The 21,700-nt window shown below is 38.7% G+C and overlaps 1 non-coding gene across 1 annotated transcript; it reads left to right on the forward strand.

Annotated features, from left to right (window-relative positions):
• The first annotated feature begins 5,844 nt into the window (after positions 1-5,844).
• Positions 5,845-5,916, forward strand: TRNAW-CCA (transfer RNA tryptophan (anticodon CCA)). The gene has a single exon. It is a non-coding gene; the product is annotated as a tRNA-Trp (tRNA).
• The last annotated feature ends 15,784 nt before the right edge of the window (positions 5,917-21,700 follow it).

A 21,700-nucleotide genomic window follows, 5' to 3' on the forward strand; every position in this document is an offset into this window, starting at 1 on the left:
GGGAAAATTTCAAAGACATATGTGTGTTGGTGTGTATGTATGTATATGTATGTATACAAAAGTTTTATACTTAGAATTTAATTTCACATTTAGAATTTTTATCAAACTAGAAAGAAAATTGTTGCCACTCTTTCATCAGATAAGGTAAAATACCTCTTCATTGTCTGGGACTCCTAATATATTAATGCAAATTCTAAAGCCATGATACCAAGAAGCTCAATGGACCTGAAGCACAAGAAACATGAAGAATATTACACCAGTGCACATGATAATCAACTTGCTTAAAACCAGTGACAAAGAGAAAAATCTTAAAGGAAAAATTATATGTATATAGAAATGAAAATAATGGTGGAAGTGAATTTCTTATAGAGAACCAGACAAGGAAAATTACCAAAGGTGAAGATAAGACAATAGAATGGCTACAGATCTCACTACAAATGTTGAAAGGATAATAAGGGAATATTTTGACCACCTTTATAACTATGAGTTTGACAACTTAAATGAAATAGTTAAATCCCTTAAAAGACACAACCTACCAAAATTACTTGAAGAAGAAATAAATAACATGAATAAGCTTATATCTATAAAGATACTGAATTTATAAAATAAACTTTTTTTACAAAGATCACTTCGAGGTCCACATGCATTCATTGGAGAATTCAAACAGTTAAGGAAGAATTAATACAGATTCTATACAAGCTGTTCTAGAAATTTGAAAAAGGAAAATATTCCAACACATTCTATAAGGTCAGCATTACCCTCATAACAAACCCAGGAAAAACTGTTGCAAGAAAAGGAAGCTACAAAGCAGTCTACATCATGAATATAGAATTAAAAATTCTTAAAATTTTAGCAAATTGAATCCAACAGTATATAAAAGTGTAATACATTATTACCACAGTGGAGTTTATTCCAAGAGTGCATGCTTCCATTAATATTTAAAAACCAATCAAGATAATTACCTTTTTAAAAAATGAAGAAAGAAAAGAACATGATCATCTCAATATATGCAAAAAAAAAATTGAAATTAGCCAACATAAATTCCTGATAAAAACTCTTAAATAAACCTGAAATCAGTTGGAATATCCTCAGCTTGATAAAGGGCCTCTACCAAAACCCTGCAGTTCTAAAATACTTAATGGTGAAAGACTGAATACTTTCTTCTTAAATCAAGAACAAAGCAAGAATATTTCCTTTTACCATTTCCATTCAACAGTATATGGACAATCTAGCCAGAGCAATAAGGCAAGAAATTTGAAAAGCCATCCACACTGGGAAAAAAAAAAAAAGTAAAACTGTCTGTTATTGCAGAAAATATTTTAATCTATGTAGAAAATTAAATCAAATATGTAAAAAACCTATGTGTGCTAAGTTGCTTTAGTTATGTTGGACTCTTTGTGATCCTATGGACCATAACCTGCCAGATGGACCATAACCCACCAGGCTACTCTGTCCATGGAATTCTCCAGGTAAGAATACTGGATTAGGTTGCCATTCCCCTCTCCAGGAGATCTTCCTGACCTAGGGATTGAACCTGCGTCTCTTATGTCTCTTGCAATGGCAGGTGGGTTCTTTACTAGTGCCACCTGGGAAGCCCCCCAAAACCTATAGAACAAACAATTGAATTGAACAAAAATTCAGGATAAAGGATCAATATGCAAAAGTTAGTTGTATTTTTATGTGTTGGCAATGAAATAGAAACTGAGATAAAAATCCAAAACCATTTATAATAGTATCAGAAATATTAAATAGAGTAAGTCTGACAAGGTATTAGAGATCTGTACATTGAAAACAACAAAACATTGCTGAGATAAATTAAAGATGAACTAAGTATGTGGATTAGAAAACTTTATTTGGTGATAATTTTCCCAAATTGATCTAGCTTCATTGAAATCTTAATAAAAATCCCAGAGTCTTTTTTTTGGTAGAAATTGATATGCTGCTGCTGCTGCTAAGTCACTTCAGTCGTGTCCGACTCTGTGTGACCCCATAGACGGTGGCCCGCCAGGCTCCCCCGTCCCTGGGATTCTCCAGGCAAGAACACTGGAGTGGGTTGCCATTTCCTTCTCCAGTGCATGAAAGTGAAAAGTGAAAGGGAAGTCGCTCAGTCGTGTCCGACTCTTAGCGACCCCATGGACTACAGCCTACCAGGCTCCTCCATCCATGGGATTTTCCAGGCAAGAGTACTGGAGTGGGGTGCCATTGCCTTCTCCAAGAAATTGATATACATATTCTCAAATTTAAATAAAAATGTCAAAAATTATTTGAAGGAATTTTGAAGATAAATGATGTTTGGAGACTTTTTACTTCCTGGCTTTAACATTTATTATAAAATACAATAATGAAGACAGTATGATGCTGCCATTTTAATAGATAATAGATTACCTGAGGAGAATATAATCTAGAAATAGACCCATACACATATGGTCAATTTATTTTTGACAGTGGTCCACACACATTCGACCAAGTACAAAAGCTAATAACAAATAGATCATATATTTAAGTGAAAAATTGAAAATGATAGAATTTCTAGAAAAAAAGATAGGAGGAAATCTTGTGACCTTAGGTCAGGAAAAGATTGGCTAGTGCACCATGAAAATTATGTTCCATAAAATTAAAAAAAATTATAATTTTGACTTTATTAATATTAAAAGCTTTTTCTCTTTGAAGATATCATGAAGATAATGAAGAGATAAAAAAGGACTTGTATCCAGGATATACAAAGAATTCTCAAGAACTAAGTAATACCAAAACAACTCAATAAAAATGGGAAAAATTAAACAGACTCTTCACCAAAGTAGATATACATATATCAAATAATTACATGAAAAGATGTTCAATACGTGTACCCCAGTGTTCATTGCAGCACTGTTTATAATAGCCAGGACATGGAAGCAACCTAGATGACCATCAGCAGATGAATGGATAAGAAAGCTGTGGTACATATACACAATGGAGTATTACTCAGCCATTAAAAAGAATACATTTGAATCAGTTCTAATGAGGTGGACGAAACTGGAGCCTATTATGCAGAGTGAAGTAAGCCAGAAGGAAAAACACCAATACAGTATACTAATGCATATATATAGAATTTAGAAAGATGGTAACAATAACCCTGTGAACGAGACAGCAAAAGAGACAGTGATGTATAGAACAGTCTTATGGACTCTGTGGGAGAGGGAGAGGGTGGGAAGATTTGGGAGAATGGCATTGAAACATGTAAAATATCATGTATAAAACGAGATGCCAGTCCAGGTTCGATGCACGATACTGGACGCTTGGGGCTAGTGCACTGGGATGACCCAGAGGGATGGTATGGGGAGGGAGGAGGGAGGAGGGTTCAGGATGGGGAACACATGTATACCTGTGGTGGATTCATTTTGATATTTGGCAAAACTAATACAATTATGTAAAGTTTAAAAATTAAATAAAATTAAAAAAAAAGATGTTAAATATTAATTATTAGAGAACTAGAACCACTATAAGATGCTACACCACAAATGTTGATAAAAAGGTAGGCAATGGATCTCCTGTAGTGTGTGGTGGGAATGTAAAATTACAGTGGTACAACCACATTGGAAAACAGTTTGACAGCTTTTAACATTATTAAACACGTACCTTCTACATTACTCAGACATTTCATTCCTACATATTTTCTCAGGAGAAATCAAAGTATGGATCCATTGAAAGACTTACTCTCAAATGTTATAGCAGTTTTACCTGTAATAGTCAAAATCTTCAAAGCAAACCAAAATCCCATTCAGGTGGATGAAAAATGTGGTCCATAAAATGAGAAACTATGCAACAATGAAAAGAAATGAGTGCATGAAGTACTAACGCATGCAACAACATCGGTGCAGTTCAGTCACTCAGTCGTGTTCGACTCTTTGCGACCCCATGAATCACAGCACGGCAGGCCTCCCTGTCCATCACCAACTCCCAGGGTCCACCCAAACCCATGTCCATGGAGTCGGTGATGCCATCCAACCATCTCATCCTCTGTCGTCTCCTTCTCCTCCTGCCCTCAATCTTTCCCAGCATCAGGGTCTTTTCAAATGACTCAACTCTTTGCATCAGGTGGCCAAAGTATTGGAGTTTCAGCTTCAACATCATTCCTTCCAATGAACACCCAGGACTGATCTCCTTTAGGATGCACTGGTTGGATCTCCTTGCAACATAGGTGAATCTAAAAATAAATTATGTTGTCAGACATGACTTAGCGAATAAACCACCGCATGTTGTGAAAGGAGCCTAAGATTACATACCATATGATTTTAGTCATTTCAGATTCTAGAAATACAAGCATATCTTGTTTTATTGTGTTTTGCTTTATTGCATTTTGCAATAACTGCTTTATTGCAGTTTTTATAAATAGAAGATTTATGGCAACCGTCTGTTGTCAGATAATAGCAGTTTTTGGTTATTTTCAATTTAAAGTATGTAAATTTTTAAAGATGTAATGGTATTGCACACTTAATAGACTAGAGTATAGTGTAAACATAACTTATATGCACTGAAAGTGAAAGAAAGTGTTAGTCGCTCAGTTGTTTCCGACTCTTTGTGACCCCATGGACTGTAGCCCACCAGGCTCCTTTGGCCTTGGAATTCTGCAGACAAGAATACTGGTGGTGGTGGTGGTTTAGTTGCTAGGTCGTGTCTGACTCTTGCGATCCTATGGACAGAGGAGCCTGGCAGGCTACAGTCCATGGGATTCTCCAGGCAAGAATACTTGGGTAGCCATTCCCTTTTCCAGGGGATCTTCCCAACCCAGGGATCGAACCCAGGTCTCCAGCATTGCAGGCAGATTCTTTACCATTTGAGGTACCAGGGAAACCCCTATACGCACTGGGAAATCCCCCAAATTCATGTGATTTGCTTTATTCTGGAATATTCATTGAAAGGACTGATGCTGAAGCTCTAATACTTTGGCCACCTGATGCGAAGAACTGACTCATTTGAAAAGACCCTGATGCTGGGAGAGATGGAAGGCGGGAGGAGAAGAAGGGTATGACAGAGGATGAGATGGTTGGATGGCATCACTGACTCAATGGACATGAGTTTGAGTAAACTCTGGGAGTTGGTGATGGACAGGGAGGCCTGGTGTGCTGCAGTCCATGGGGTTGCAGAGTCTGACATGACTAGGGGCCGAACTGAACTGAACTGAATTGCTTTAGTGAGATATTCACATGATGGCAGTGATGTGGAACTAAACCTACAATTTCTCCAAGATGTGCCTCAACAAACCAATCTGCAGTAGATTGATAGTTGACTAAGCATGTGGTGGAGTGGACTGGGGGCTTGTAAGTGTGATTACAAAAGGGATAAGCAAGTTTTTTTGTGGTTGCTCTATTTATCTTGATTGTGGTGATGGTTTCAGAGGAGTGTACTTATCCAAATGTACATTTTAAATATTTGCAGCTAATTGTATGTCAATGATACCTCAATAGTGCTGGTAAAAAACCCTCAAGTTTTACACCATAATTGGTGAGACTTATCGTATGTCAATTTTACCGTAGCAAAACTGATTTTAAAAATTCAAAAGTTACAGACATGGTTAAAAAAAAAAAAACAAAACCAGAAAGAATTCCTTTTTCCTCTAATAAATTAGAGTTTTTACATTTATAGGGAAAAAAATCACTTATATTGCCATAATATGGCTGATAATGTATGAAGAGCCAAGTTTAGCTGTCATTTGTGGATGTTCTCCCATTTTTATTTGGCTTCTCTGATTGCTCAGTTAGTAAAGAATCTGCCTGCAATTCCTCTCAGGAGACCCTGGCTCGATTCCTAGGTCAGGAAGATCCACTGCAGAAGGGGTAGGCTACCCACTCCAGTTCTCAGGCTTCCCTAGTGGCTCAGAGGTTAAAGCGTCTGCCTCCAATGCAGGAGACCCAGGTTCGATCCCTGGGTCGGGAAGATACCCTGGAGAAGGAAATGGCAACCCACTCTAGTATTCTTGCCTGGAGAATCTCATGGATAGAGGAGCCTGGTAGGCTACAGTCCACGGGGTCGCAAAGAGTCGGACACGACTTCACTTTCACTTTCACCCACTCCAGTATATTTGGGCTTCCCTTGTGGCTCAGCTGGTAAAGAATCTGTCTGCAATGCAGCAGATCTGAATTCAATACCGGGGTTGGGAAGATGCCCTGGAGAAGGGAAAGGATCCCCACCCCAGTCACAGGAGCGCGGGCGGCTGCGACGGCGCACGAGCGCGGCCTAGAGGAGCTGCCCCACGTCCGACGTCAGGGGCAGAAGCCGGGAGGAGCTACCCTATGCCCAAGGTCAGGAGCAGTGGCGGGGAGCAGCAAAATTCAGACTGAAACTGAAGAAAGTGGAGAAAACCACTAGACCATTCAGGTATGACCTAAATCAAATCGCTTATGACTATACAGTGGGAAGTGAGAAATAGATTTAAGGGACTAGATCTGATAGATAGAGTGCCTGATGAACTATGGATGGAGGTTCATGACATTGTACAGGAAACAGGAATCAAGACCATCCCCAAGAAAAAGAAATGCAAAAAAAGCAAAATGGCTGTCTGAGGAGGCCTTACAAATAGCTGTGAAAAGAAGAGAAGCGAAAAGGAAAGATATACCCATTTGAATGCAGAGTTCTAAAGAATAGCAAGGAGAGATAAGAAAGCCTTCCTCAGTGATCAATGCAAAGAAATAGAGGAAAACAATAGAATGGAAAAGACTAGGGATCTCTTCAAGAAAATTAGAGATACCAAAGGAACATTTTATGCAAAGATGGGCTCAGTAAAGGACAGAAATGGTAGGCATCTAACAGAAGCAAAAGATATTAAGAAGAGGTGGCAAAAATACACAGAAGAACTATACAAAAAAGATCTTCACAACCCAGATAACCATGATGCTGTGATCACTCACCTAGAGCCAGACATCCTGGAATGTGAAGTCAAGTGGGCCTTAGAAAGCATCACTATGAACAAAGCTGGTGGAGGTGATGGAATTCCAGTTGAGCTATTTCAAATCCTGAAAGATGATGCTGTGAAAGGGCTGCACTTAATATGCCAGCAAGTTTGGAAAACTCAGCAGTGGCCACAGGACTGGAAAAGGTCAGTTTTCATTCCAATCCCAAAGAAAGGCAATGCCAAAGAATGCTTAAACTGCTGCACAATTGCACTCATCTCACACGCTAGTAAAGTGATGCTTAAAATTCTCCAAGCCAGGCTTCAGCAATACGTGAAACGCGAACTTCCTAATGTTCAAGCTGGATTTAGAAAAGGCAGAGGAACCAGAGATCAAGTTGCCAACATCCGCTGGATCATCGAAAAAGCAAGAGAGTTCCAGAAAAACATCTATTTCTGCTTTATTGACTATGCCAAAGCGTTTGTGTGGAGCACAATAAACTGGAAAATTCTGAAAGAGATGGGAATACTAGACCACCTGACCTGCCTCTTGAGAAACCTGTATGCAGGTCAGAAGGCAACAGTTAGAACTGGACATGGAACAACAGACTGGTTCCAAATAGGAAAAGGAGTACATCAAGGCTGTATATTGTCACCCTGCTTATTTAACTTATATGTAGAGTACATCATGAGATGCTGGGCTGGAAGAAGCACAAACTGGAATCAAGATTGCCGGGAGAAATATCAGTAACCTCAGATATGCAGATGACACCTCCGTTATGGCAGAAAGTGAAGAAGAACTAAAGAGCCTCTTAATGAAAGTGAAAGAGGAAAGTGAAAAGTTTGGCTTAAAGCTCAATATTCAGAAAACCAACATCATGGCATCTGGTCCCATCACTTCATGGCAAATAGATAGGGAAACAGTGGAAAAAGTGGGTGACTTTATTTTTCTGGGCTCCAGAATCACTGCAGATGGTGATTGCAGCCATGAAATTAAAAGATACTTACTCCTTGGAAGGAAAGTTATGACCAACCTAGATAGCATATTCAAAAGCAGAGATATTACTTTGCCAACAAAGGTCCGTCTAGTCAAGTAATGGATTTTCCAGTGGTCATGTATGGATGTGAGAGTTGGACTATAAAGAAAGCTGAGCATCGAAGAATTGATGCTTTTGAACTGTGGTGTTGGAGAAGACTCTTAAAAGTCCCTTGGACTGCAAGGAGATCCATCCAGTCCATCCTAAAGGAGATCAGCTGAAACACCAATACTTTGGCCACCTGATGCAAAGAGCTGACTCATTGGATAAGACCCTGATTCTGGGAAAGATTGAGGGCAGGAGGAGAAGGGGACGACAGAGGATGAGATGGTTGGATGGCATCACTGACTCAATGGACATTGGTTTGGGTGGACTCTGGGAGTTGGTGATGGACAGGGAGGCTTGGCATGCTGTGATTCATGGGGTCACAACAAGTCGGACACAACTGAGCAACTGAACTGAACTGAGCTGAACCGAACCCACCCCAGTATTCTGGCATGGGGTCGCAAAGAGTGTGACATGACTGAGTGACTTGCACTCCCGTTTTACTGAAAAGAGTAAATTTGAAAAATGTTTCATGCACACAAGTTTTGCCACACCAGGCCTTAACACATCGTCTCCATCTATCTAATAAAAAAATCATTATAAAAAATTAGAATATTAGCTAATCTGTCCCAGTTTATATTTCACATATCAAATTAGAATGTGAGATGTATGGATTCTCATAGTTTGAGAAAGTGATTTTTGGAATTTCTTATAACTGCTGTGCTAACCACAAGCGCCCCTATGTAGACAACATTAAGACAAAGACCTACTAATTGGGCTACTCTAATTTGCTTCCATTCTGCAATATAAGAATAAATGCAGATGTCTTTCTAACATTAATTTCTATCTACACGGCAGAATTTCATTAGGGATGGCCAGCCCCATTTTAATTAAGCTCCCGTTCTCTGCTTCTGCACTGTCTGTGCTTTTGGCCCATCACAACAAGCACTTCGTCAATTAAGTATTTTATTAGCCAATTGATTATTGCTATAGGTCCCTATAGTTAGAAATGATCATGACAGATAAATAAATTGGTTCCTTTCATTTCTAAAAAGCAGCAGTAAATAATGAAACATTTCAAACAAGGTTTCTGTGAGGAAGCTAAACACATATAAAAATACCTGCCATTTATCCAGGGATGTGAAAACTGACTGCTTGCAGTAGCACTGTATTTGAATAAGTCATACTGTCACAGTGACCTTTATTGATATACTGTTTCCCAATTTAAAGCATCAATCCTGCTGCTTAACAGATCTTTTGTTGTGCAAGACCAGTAGATCCATCAGGTAACAAAATAATGATTTGCTATCTGTGGACTTTGTGAATCAATAATTTAACAAGATCCTTAGTAGCTTCTTCCCGACCCCTCACTCCACCCTATCGCCTGTGTTTGCAATTTCGGTTATTCAATTTACTGATATCATTAGAAACCAAAGAAATGTTATTTAGCTGAGGGAAAATGCAATGTATGGCATTTAGCTTCGCAGGATAGCACTCATTTCTAGAGCATACTATACTATAAGGCTTAATTTGGCCCAACACTCCGTGGAAAACAAAGGGTGTAATTTGATAGATAACTTTTCTTCTAAACAAAATTTCTCCCAGGTGAACCAAAGGGCTTAAACCCAATGCACTCTCCTCCCCGCCACCCCCATTATTTTTGTGTGTGTTTCTCGGTCAGAGTGGTTTATACAGATATAGCAAATTTAAGGTCAGTGTTGGGATAAATGGTGTACTAATACATGGAAATTGGACCTGTTTTGGAGTATGTAGTATGCTTATTTACCCTAAAACATAAAAATACATATTCATATATGAAAGGTGGATGAAGAACTATGTCCTCCTTCTCTTACAACAACTGTTCTTACTGTCAATATACTTCTAATGGGAAAGGGCATTCAGGATGTTGATTTTCTAAGGACTCAGGACTAGGACATGAGAGTCCTATATTGGAATTCTGATAGTTTTACTAGCGATCTATGTTATCTGAGGCAAATACTACTTATACTACAGAAACCAGTTTCTTCATGTTTATTTTTGAATATTTTATATATACCCTGTCTAACTTCAGAGTGAACTCTGACAATACTAGTAATAGTAATGGTCCTTCTTTATTGAGCACCTAATATGTTGCAGGTACCTTATAGACATTATGTGGGCTTCCCTGGTGGCTCAGTGCTAAAGAATCCACCTGTCAATGCAAGAGACACAAGTTTGATCCTTGGGTTGGGAAGATCCCCTGGTGAAGGAAGTGGCAACCCACTCCGGTATTCTTGCCTGGACAATCCCATGGACAGAGGAGCCTGGTGGGCTACAGTCCATGGTGTCACAAAGAGTTGGACACAACTGAGGAACTGAACAACAGCAACAACAACTTAGACATTATCTACAACTCATACTGTATCATATGATTTTCATGCTCACTTTCCAGCCAAGGAATCATAGGGACATTAGGAAATTTGCTTAAGGCTCCTAGGCTTGCATAGCAGAGTTGAATTGAAATTAGTCTACCATCCACTGTCTCTGGCCTCTTCCACTCTGCCACACAGCTTCTCCATGATGTAATGTCTAAAAACGCAGTATAAAAGCCAAAGCACAAGACAGATGCTCAGTGGTATTAGAGCCATTATAATGATTAATAGTCATCATGAAATGTAGGACCTGACACCCAGAGGTGATTTTGCCCTTTCCGTGAATGGGAGTTACACTATGCCATTAGACAGATAATTACAGTGAGATTTTTCAAAGGCAAATTTTTGCCACTGTCTTCATGCATGGCCTTGCTAGCTCTCCAGGAGAAGCAAAAAATAACAACGCTGATTGATTTCCCTTTGCCACTTGCTTCAAGTGGTTCCCATTTTAATGCCCTTTCCAATTGTAACTTCATTGTCATTCGAAGCTGCTGATATTTCAGCCTCTACACAGGCTAAACAGTTGGGCTCCTCAGCAAGTTCAAAAGTCTGCACGACAGGGGGAAAATACACTCTCTTTTCTAAAAGCTGTTTTGGTGGTTCTATAAGAAGACATGACTCTTCTGCCTTTATTGTCCAGTAGGCAATAGTCTGCCCATTCCTTCCATTGGCCACCTCCCTCCATAAAAGAAAGACTTCTAACTGATGGAGATTCTCAAAGCTTTCTGTGACCAAACTCAAATACCACAATAACAAAGTCCAGCTGACTTGAATCATTATATTCTTTATCATAGTCTAGGCATGAATTCCAAATACTATATGAAAAAAAAATCCATTTTGTAAAACTGCACACACTCTATGCCAAGACAAAATAGATTTCATAGAAGTTCCACAAAATGGCTGGTAGAGTGTAATACTGTTACCTGTGTATGTTAGTCACTTAATTGTGTCCAGCTTTTTGTGACCCCATGGACTGTAGCCAGCCAGGCTCCTCTGTCATAGAATTCTCCAGGTAATAATACTGGAGTGGGTACCCATTCCCTTCTCCAGGACATGGGTTGAACCCAAGTCTCCTGCAGGCAGGTTCTTTACCATCTGAGCCATAAAGGAAGCTGCAGTTACCTAAAGCTGGGAAATTATCCAATTCTGGTTTGCATCCCCCAAATCTCCATACAACTTCCTGTGTACTTAAGAAGGCGGCTTTGGATCCCAAGGATTGTGAGAAGATTTCTTTCTCTAACAAGTGGGCTGCCTCTCCTGAGGATCCTAGATGATTCTGGATACTTTACTTTCTCCTCTGGTAAAGTCAATGAAACACACTGAACCTTTGTTTTGTGTACACTATGATCCAGGCATTAGTTATCAATAGAAGATCAAGGGGCGGAGCTCCTTCTTTGTATTCACATTACTTACCATGTAATGTGCTCGATGAATGTTTATTAAACTGTGCGGTTTAGTACCCAGCATCTCACTACCCAGGCCCAAAGATGGACCATTCAGTATATGAAGCCAAAGGGCATACTTGGGTTAAAATAAGAAAGCTCACCATGTAAGTGGACGGAAAGATATTATAGTTCCCATCTGTCCTCCTCTAACAAGTAAAACTGCAAGCAGTTCAATTTATAAGTAGATTAGGTTTTTTTTAAAGCTGTCTGTATAATAGAAAGAAAAAGACTTCACACTTTATTAACTACTAACAAATAAAGCAAAAAGCCATAAAGGCAAAAAAAAAAAAAAAAAAGAGTTCAAGTTGAGGAGGAGGAAAAGGTACGTGGTCTCCTTTCTCCTAAATCAAATATGCAATATTTCATAATAGATGAAAATTAAATTATCCGTCAGAGCTCCCAAAGTTTAGTCCCCTTGCTCAATTTCCTGTGATCTTCAATTCCAGTGCTCAAAAATATGGACTCATTACTGACTGTTGAACCATCACTAAAATACTCTACTGTGCTTTACCTAGACTTCCAAGTGTTCAATGGCACCACATAATTATTTCCTATCCCCAACTGAATTTTTTATCCTAACATTAGAGCAGATATAGGTTAATATTTAAGAGAGCGATTTTTATTAAATTAATTCATGCTAATATATAAATGATTAATATCTTCTTAATGGTCCAGCAATAGTTTCAGTCTTAAAGATGAATGCCCGTTATCACAGAGGATTTCCCAGAGATACGATTAAGGAGACTTGAGATAAAGCAACACGAAGTATTATATGGCAGGAGGACAATATCAATTGAGGTCATTAACACCTGAGAATCTGATCCAAACGTTTGTCAATAACTCATTTATTTATAAACCAGAATTTGCTATGCATGAGACAGTGAGTTAGAAAGAAAGTATACAAAAAAAATCACCTATTTGTAATTTTAGTTTAAAGAATTTCACCTTCCAATAGAGGAAATAGGTCTTAAATTAATGAGTGATAACTACAGCTGTAGAGATACCAGAAGGCACTTGACATATATTTCAAAGATTTTTCTTTCCAGATGACCTTTGTGGTTTCTTGAGTTAAGATGAGTGTCAGAGGATGGATCTGAGATAGCCATATAAAGACAGTGTATAGGTCAGGGTCTCAGCAGGCAGCACACTCAGAAACGATGATCAGAAACACTTTAATGAAGGAATTATTTATTAATCTAAATACTAGGTTAAGGAAAATCAATAAGGAATGATGATGAATTCTCAGGTCAAGTAAAACTGGAAGCTCTTACCACTGTTATGTTTGAAAGGAAAAAAGGAAAGTGCCATTATCTAAAAATGAGCAAGATATATAGCTATGCCTCCAAAGAGGAATATTGCCCTTCTTCAGAGAAGCACAGTCATTGCCAAACCATATCCTGATTGGGAAAAAGCCAAGGAAATAAATACCCTGACTTCCCTCTCCTCCAGCTCTCTGAAGTTTTCAATGGGAAAAAGTGTAGCAAAATCCAAAGGATATTGGAACCCAATTCTTCTGAAGCAAGAGAAAAGTGGAGAATGAAACTGGAGATGCAAAAATAAAATAACCAGCATAGTAATGAAGATGGAAAACAACACTGTCCATTTTCTGTTGCTGGAATATGAAGTGTGAGGCACAGTATGGTGAGAATAAAAGATAACTGTGATTATATGACTCTTAATGCTTGAAACCTTTCCATGGATTTCATCACCTTCTCAAAAACACTTGTAATGTGTCATGGAAACCTCGTTGCTTCTACCTCCCTTTGCTTGTCCAGACTTACAGATGGTTCTAGCAGCCCTGATGAGGAGAAAGAGGAGCTTGCCTGGAGGCAAGCAGAACAATTTGTGGTTTAGGAGAAAAATGATGACTCCCTGAACTAAGGCAATGGAAATTAAGATGGTGAGGAAGATAAAGTTTTGAGAAATATGATGGAAATAAAATCATCAGGACTTATTAGCTGAAGTATGGGAAAGTAATACGCAGGCAACTGGAGGTAACTACTGGATGTATGGTTTTATTCGCAAGATGGATGGAGCTCACAAAAATTATATGAAAATTTAGAGAAAAAATGGGAGGTTTTACCAATGTCTATTTGCATATCTGTAGCAAATACTCAAGTAGAACAAGGCTGGCACATTGGTAGAGATTTGAGTTGGGATATATTTTTCAGAGGCCCTCACTAGGGGCTCTGTTCACGGTGCACATTCCTAGGCTCTTCAGCCATGTGGAGATGGTGGAGTATAAGAGGACCTTGAGAAACAGAAAGGAAAAATGGTCTCCCTATACTAGGAGGATGAGAAGGGTGAGAATGGTAAAAATCCTGTAGGGTATATCAGTTATTAATAATAGAAAGCCATTGATGGTCTTTGGAAAAAGCACTTCATTGAAACAGGGAAATACATAATAATGGAGGTTTGAGGGATGCAAGAGGGCTTAGGACATACAGACAGTGAGTGTAGACAACTCTAATGGGAAGTTTGGATAAGTGGGAGAGGAGAGAAAATATGTGTTGGTAAAGGAAGATTCAAAATCAAGGAAAAGATCGACAGATTAGGGAAGGAGAACTGTTTATCACTGATGAAGAGGAACAACACTGGAAAGCATCTACTAGATGAAGAACTTAATTAAGGATTGACTTATCAAAGTTATGCATAATTTAAAATTGAAATGGCAATTGAGATTTCTATGTTTTTTTTTTGTAAATTGAATTTGGGGATTGCCATATATATCATTCCTGAATAATGAGATTTTTTTCTCCTATTCTTTCTCTAGGAGTATAAGTCCAAAAACATTGTGGAAAGCAATGAGACATATTTCTAGAAAAAGCAATTTATTATTATTATTATTATTATTATTATTGCTGGTAGGCGGCCAGAGTATGGAAGTAACTCGTCCGGGATAGCGTAGACAGTTAGAGGCAGGCAAGGTCTAGAACTGACCACTACCATTTCTAAATGTGCTCACCACAATCCTTCCAGTCCTTAACCTTTATTTCAAAATCAGCTTAGGTTTTACTAGTCAAATCATTTCTCTCCCTCTTTCTAGCATTAGTATTTTACTCTTCTTGTAAACAGGCTTTTAAATTTTATTTCTTTAAAAAAACATTTATTTTTTTGGCTGCGTCGGGTCTTAGTTGCAGCACATGGGATCTTTGTTGCAGAACGCTGGGTTCAGGAGTTGTGGCTCGTGGGCTCCAGGGTGTGCGGTCTCAGGAGTTGTGGTGCCTGGGCTTTGTTGCCCCATGGCATGTGAAATCTTAGTTCCCTGACCAGGGATGGAACTCACCTGCATTGGAAGGTAGATTCTTAACCACTGAACCACCAGGGAAGTTTCTAAGTTCTCTTTTATTTCCTTTTACAAATTGCTCATTAGAAATATGAAGCCATTCTACTAAATACATGAACCACATGACTAAATACATGACCACTAAATACATGAACAATGTCTAACTACTTATTATTGGGATCAAGTCATGGTTCAGAGAACAGGCTCTAAAGTCATGCTGTATGGGCTGAAATCCTGTTTCAGACACTTAATGATTATATAACTTTGGGCAATACTTAGTTTCATCATCTGAATAGTAGGATCTCAGTTTCATCATCTGAATAGTAGGATCAGCATATGAAATCATAACAAACACTAAATGTATGGGATGAACACAGTATTATAACACACTTGACTAAAGGAAAAATCATCTGATATTCATTAGTGCTTTCCTTTGTGGTAACATTGAAAGTGTACTAGTCATAGTGCTACTATTGACTAGAGTAGTAATTCAAGTGATTTTACTCAAGTAAATATTCAATCTTATTAAATAAATAATCCCTTGATAACCACATAGTTCGTATTCTAAGCAGACAACCCCTTTCAAACAGTGAACATCCAGCTAACCATAGCTGTAAGATGCAGTGGGAAAGACATGGAGATCTAGGTAAACAAAACTGCATTTCTATTATTATTATGTTAGAAAAGTCTTTCTCTGAAATTGGGCAATGATATTTGTCACCTTCTGTACCTTGCCTCAACCAGGGCAGAGGAATCCATAGGCCTAGGTCAGTGACTCAGGGCTCACCACAATGTTCATGCCTCTCTAAACATGAAGCTCTGTGTTCACGGAGACTTAAGATTTGCTGATCTGATGTGGCTATTGTTCATGCTGGTTAATACACCTGCTTGGGCAGCTAAAACATACTTATTCTCCTAGCACCCTTTTTTAAGTAGAAATGCCTGTGTTGAGGTGTAAATTCTATGTTCATGCTTTCACATGCTCTTATCATTGGTATCAGTGAAGGTGAAATGTAAACGGTGATGGGTATTAAACAATTTGAATATTTTTACAAAATTAATCTCTGTATCTTTTCACTAGGCAATATGTGTATATTTGATAGCTTATCTGCTCTGGCTAAGATGAGTTTTGACTGATACTTTATCTCCCTACATCTTGTAGGTATATGGAGGTGGGGTTTCTGCTGGAAAAACTGTCATTTAAAAATGGGATAAATGACAGTAAGCTTTCCTGCTTGGCACTGGAATTTGAACATTATGTACCCTGTTTGTCTGTAAAGGATAAACTGTGCTTTATATTTGGTTTTTCAAAGATTCCACAGATTATGGATATGCCAAAAGAGACTTATATTCTATTATTTAAAATACTTGATAAAACAAAGTGCAGAAAGTTGTCATAAAATTAGCTAGAAAAATTAGGGAAAGAGAACTCTAGAGGATTGCATTCAGAACAAAATATAAACTCTTTAGAAGAGAAAATACAATGCAATCTTTCCCAAAATGTATTCTTCAAAGCACTACTTCTTCAGAGTATGGATGAAGGGAAATCCATTATGAAACCAGTTTGGGACACATAGTGCTGTAAATACTCAGTGCAGTGAATACTCCTCTTGTGCTCAGTTGTTCAGTCGTGTCCGACTCTTTGTGACCCCATAAACTGTAGCCTGCCAAGCTCCTGTGTCCATGGGATTTTCCAGGCAAGAATACCGGAGTGGGTTGCCATTTTCTCCTCCAGGGGATCTCCTAACCCTGGGATCAAACCTGCATTTCTTGCATCTTCTTCATTGGCAGGCGCACTCTTTACCATTGAGCCACCTGGGAAGAATACTCCTCTTAAATGTATATATAACACAAAAAGATGAACTATGTTTACTACGGCTGTTTTTACTCATCATCCAAAACACTCATCTAAGATTTTTTTTGAAGTCGCACTGATTGATATCCCATGGATCAATCTAGAGTTCTGTCAAAGGCACTTTGTGAGGTGCTTAGACTGAGAAAGTCTCTGTCTGAGGTGTATAGATGGTAGGAAGCCACTGCCTCAGATTTTCAAAACACCCTTCAATAGAGTTTTCTAGGAAAACTTTCATTGATGAAATTTCTTCATTGATTTCCATTTGGTTTAGTATCAAATATGAATCCTTCATCAACAAGAATTCTGGAAAAGAAGATTAAGATGGGGCGCACACCCTCTTTGAACTAAAAGTTTATTAAAATTTAGTTTAAGATTAATTTACATTTTGTATTTGAAACTTTGTTATTATAGTCATATTTTAAAAAATTTGCTCTGACATTACATGTCTGAGATATCCTTTTGACTTAAAGAGAAAGGTGTATAATTACAGCAAAATTTACTGGTGATGATGGGAGTATTTTTTGCCAAGTACATCTTGGCAGGAGAAATGATTTTAGAATCACTGAGATGGTAGGCAGATTTTTCAGGTAGCAGAAAGTAGAGGAGAGAGTTGAGTATTCAGAGTCAGACTCAGTTGTCTCTACTGGTTTTGAATGGTGAGCCCATAGGCATATTATTGCATTAGTTGGAATATCAGTTTCTCTACCTGTAAAGCAGGGACATTATCCTGCCTTAGAGTGTTGTTGGAAAGAGTAGAACTAGAAAATAGAGATAAGTACAATACTTGGAACATGCTAGTCCTCATCAGACATTGGTTCCCTATTTTTGCCCTCCACAGCAGTGATTCTCAACCAGGTGCGATTTTTGCTCCTCCCAGGGGCATCTGGTAACATCAGGAGACATTTTTGGTTATTACAACTTGGGGAAATGCTGTTGGTATTTAGTGGATAGAGGCCAGTTCAGTTCAGTCGCTCAAATCGTGTCCGACTCTGCAACCCCATGGACTGCAGCACGCTAGGCTTCCCTGTCCATCATCGACTCCTGGAGCTTGCTCAAACTCATGTCTGTCAAGTTGGTGTATAAATAACACACCTTGGATAGAGGCCAAGGATACTGCTAAACAGCCTACATGCATAGGACAGTTCCCACAACAAATAATTATCCAGTACAAATGTCAACAGTGCCGAGACTGAGAAGCCCTGCTCTAGCTCGAATGTATTGAAACACTGCCTGCTTTCCCAACTCTGGTATTGGGTTGTTTCAGCACCAGATGAGAGCAAGCAGAAGCATGTCTTAAGGAAAAAACAATAATACTGTGGAGAATGAGAAACATTCAAAACCATGCAAGCTTAAATTATGAATACTGTATTCACTGTAATAATATAAAGTTAGCAGCAATGAATATATGGTGTTTATTTATAAACCAAAGTTGGTGACAAAACACACACACACACGAAAAGAAAAAAGAGATGAGAAAATGTTCTGGCAAATATGGAAAGGTAAAAATGTTGAATCACCTTTTCTTCTTGTTGACTGTTAAATAGGTCTTTTCCCCTACGGAATTGGGGGATTCAGCAGTTGGTTTAAGAAAAAGATCTACAATATTGTATAGCTAAGCTGTACTTTTCCTGTAAGAAAGTCAGGCGCTAGAATTCATGCCATGGAACATGTTAGCATCTAGCACAGATATGTTTATAACATGAGACATCTTGAGATGCCATGATTCTTACCAGGAAGCTGTGATGGGGGATTAAGAGAGAGGAAGTATGTGTGTGTGTGTTCTCCTGAGTGCATGTATGGATCTTTCTTTATTATTATTTTTACTTTTCATGCTTTTTATTAAAATATAGTAGATGTACATTATGTTAGTTAAAATATGTTAAAAATGATCCCAAGGATAAATCTAGTAAGCATTTGTCTGACTTATTTATCATATAACTGGAGGTTTGTACCATTCTGAATCCCGTCATCTATGGAGCTGAACAGGTTGAGGTGACGAGAGAACCAGGACTAGAGTGGATGGGAAATGCTGACTTTTTGCCTCTGATGTAGTCTCATAACTTAAGCAGTTTAGGAAATCTAGAGAGGTGGTGAGGTGTGTACACTTTTTAAAAGTAAGCAAGCAAATACCAAACCAGCCAAACAAACAAAAAACGTAAAGAAAATAAACACACAAAACTCTTTCCAGTTGGTCCCATGGGAGTTTTCTTTCTTTGGCTTTGAAAGGCTCATTCTATTATTATTATGTTTTAGTCATCTGACTTGAAATTAAGGCTGCAGCATTGAATACATAAAAAGCAAATAAGAGGGCTTCCCAAGTGGTGCTAGCGGTAAAGAATTCACTTGCCAATGCAAGAGATTCAAGAGACATGAGTTTGATCCTTGAGTAAGGGAGGTCCCCTGGAGGAGGAAATGGCAACCCACTCCAGTATTCTTGCCTGAGAAATCTCATGGACAGAGGAGCCTGGCTGGCTACAGTCCATGGGGTCCCAAAGAGTTGGAGATGAGTGATCATGTGTGCAGGACACAGGGAAGCAAGTAAGATAGTCAGCCTACCTGCTTTGTCTGAAAGAGAACTTAGGACCAAGTTGCTGGTCTCCATCTCCCGCTTACAAAAGAAACAGTGGTTTATTTTGGCATCAGTTATGACACCAGCCTCAGGTGGCCTCAAGGTGCCATCAGTCTCTTGAAAGTTACACATGGGTCTTTGAGATGATGTAGTAGTATTGTAGTCTCATTCAAGTGGGCTGCAGTTCACTTTGCCAATAATTTGGAAAAACTGTAGGAAGGACTGGGATTTAATTTCTGTAAAATGTTGTCAGTTGCAAGCAAAAGTAGAGAGGCTACCTGTGGGCACAGATCAATTTACCTATAATACAGCACTGGTGAGGCTGTGAGATGGAATATTGGTTTCTTCTTAGAGGTTTGAATTTCACAAGGAGTTTGAAAGAAACAAAAGTAAGAATCAAGGTGAAAGAAGAAAGCGTATCTTTTTAAATAGATAAGCATTACTTATGAGGAAGTGTTTCTTTTGCAAATTGATTGATACATAGAGAAGCCCTAAGGTGCTCAGAGATGAAATAAAAAATCACATGTCAGTGTTTGAAGGAGAATAAGAAGATAGCAGGACTAAGCAAACCCATCCTTCCTTAGTTCCTGATTATATGAAGCCAAATGAAAGGCCAAATGTTACAGTTCCCCAAACCTGAAATCCAGGGACTGTCAGTACAGTCATTGGTGGCATTCTCCACCTCTAGCAAGAAAGACTTGTTCTGTTTGTTTAGATTCCAGTGTCTTTTCCAACCAGGTTTCGTTTTGGTCTTTCCCTAGCTTATTAGAGCTGAGATTACAATAAATGGAAATTTATTCACTTGAGGCCTACATGTAATATCTTTCCAGTTAATGCTAATACCCAGTTCAGTTCAGTCGCTCAGTTGTGTCCGATTCTTTCTGACCTTGTGGATTGCAGCATGCCAGGCTTCCATGTCCATCACCAATTCCTGGAGTTTTCTCAAACTCATGTCCATCGAGTCGCTGATGCCATCCAACCAGCTCATCCTCTATTGTTACCTTCTCCTCCTGCCTTCAATCTTTCCCAGAATCAGGGTCTGTTCCAGAGTCCCAGAGTCAGGTCTTCACATCAGGTGGCCAAAGTATTGGAGCTTTAGCTTCAGCATCAGTCCTTCCAATGAATATTCAATACTGATTTCCTTTAGTATTGATTACTTTGGTCTCCTTGCAGTCCAAGGGACTCTCAAGAGTCTTCTCCAACACCACAGTTCAAAAACTTCAATTCTTTGGAGCTGAGCTTTCTTTATGGTCCAATTCTCACATCCATATCTGACTACTGGAAAAACCATAGCTTTGACTAGATGGACCTTTGTCGGCAAAGTAATGTTTCAGCTCTTTAATTTGCTTTCTAGGTTGGTCATAGCTTTTCTTCCAAGGAGCAAGTGTCTTTTAATTTCATGGCTGCAATCACCATCTGCAGTGATTTTGGACCCCAAGAAAATAAAGTCTGTCACTGTTTCCATTGTTTCCCCATCTATTTGCCATAAAGTAACGGAACCGGATGCCATGATCTTAGTTTTTGGAATGTTCACTTTTAGCCCAGTGTTTTCACTCTCTTCTTTCACTTTCATCAAGATGCTCTTTAGTTCTTCTTCGCTTTCTGCCATAAGGGTGGTGTCATCTGCATATCTGAGGTTATTAATATTTCTCCTAGCAATCTTGATTCCAGCATGTGCTTCATCCAGCCTGGCATTTCACATGATGTACTCTGCATATAAGTTAAATAAGCAGGGTGACAATATACAGCCTTGATGTACTCCTTTTCCTATTTGGAACCAGTCAATTGTTCTGTGTCAGTTCTAACTGTTGCTTCTTGACCTGCATACAGATTTCTCAGGAGGCAGGTAAGGTAGTCTGGTATTCCTATCTCTTGAAGAATTTTCCAGTTTGTTGTGATCCACAGAGTCAAAGGCTTTGACATCGTCAATAAAGCAGAAGTAGATGTTTTTTTGGAACTCTCTTGTTTTTTCTATGATTCAGCAGATGTTGGCAATTTGATCTCTGGTTTCTCTGCCTTTTCTAAATCTGGCTTGAACATCTGGAATTTCTCAGTTCACATACTGTTGAAGCCTGGCTTGGAGAATTTTGAGCATTACTTTGCTAGCATGTGAGATGAGTGCAGTTTTGAGTAGTTTGAACATTCTTTGACACTGCCTTTCTTCGGATTGGAATGAAAACTGAT

Source organism: Bos taurus, chromosome 18 (assembly GCF_002263795.3).
Source record: "Bos taurus isolate L1 Dominette 01449 registration number 42190680 breed Hereford chromosome 18, ARS-UCD2.0, whole genome shotgun sequence".
In the NCBI taxonomy this organism is placed as follows: domain Eukaryota; kingdom Metazoa; phylum Chordata; class Mammalia; order Artiodactyla; family Bovidae; genus Bos; species Bos taurus.